Below are 887 nucleotides of genomic sequence, written 5' to 3'. Positions count from 1 at the left end.
ATGACAAATGCTGGAGGGTTTAAAGCTGATAATGGTTTCAAATCCGGTTATTTGCAACACCTTGAGCAAGCATTGAAACAATCACTTTCAAACTCAGGTCTTTTAAATAAGCCACATATTGAATCTAAGATAAAAACCATGAAGAAGTATTGGCAATGTGTCTATGATATGGTAAACGGTTCAAACACATGCGGTTTTGGTTATGACCCTGAAAAGCATTGTGTTACTGTTGAGGATCCGATGTGGGAGGCATACCTACATGTACATTTTAATAATTAAGCGACTTCATGGAAATATTTTTATTTTTTTATATGAATTATAACGTTGTTAAATAGGTATATAAAGAAGCGACTAGATGGAAACACAAAACATTTCCTTATTATGAAGATCTTTGCATTGTTTTTTGAAAAGACCGAGCTCAAGGAAATAGAGCTAGAGATTTCATGGAGATGGAACAAGAGGTGAACTTAGAAGAAGAAACACAAGATTCAGATGATGATTTTCTAGATTTAGAGGAAGTTAGTCGTACTACAGTCGTGCAACATGATGAAACTTCACCGAGTGTTCGTTCCAAGAAGAGGAAAAATCGAAGCGACGAGGGGTTTAACAAGTCGGCTGGCTTAGTTACAGAAAGTCTTAAAAAAATATCAAAGGACTTGAGTTAAGGTATTAAATTTGACATGGAGATTAACGAGCTAAATGAGAAGATCCCTCCAGAGATTTTAAAGATGAATTTAATAAGTCAATTTGAGAAGTTCAAAGCTTTGATCAACATAAGAAGTGATCCCACTAATGTTCAAAATTTTTGGGAAATTGAAGAAGGTGATAGAGAAGGTTGGGTAAAATACATTTTTTAAGGATAGTATTATCAATTGGGATGTGCATTG

General features: G+C 34.4%; 1 pseudogene; it reads left to right on the top strand.

Moving 5' to 3' along the window:
* On the top strand, positions 1-665 carry LOC111906262 (uncharacterized protein At2g29880-like; annotated as a pseudogene).
* The last annotated feature ends 222 nt before the right edge of the window (positions 666-887 follow it).

The sequence above is a fragment of the Lactuca sativa genome, chromosome 8, assembly GCF_002870075.4.
Source record: "Lactuca sativa cultivar Salinas chromosome 8, Lsat_Salinas_v11, whole genome shotgun sequence".
In the NCBI taxonomy this organism is placed as follows: domain Eukaryota; kingdom Viridiplantae; phylum Streptophyta; class Magnoliopsida; order Asterales; family Asteraceae; genus Lactuca; species Lactuca sativa.
Note: the sequence above shows the minus strand (reverse complement) of the source record. Positions and strands in the feature narration are given on the sequence as shown.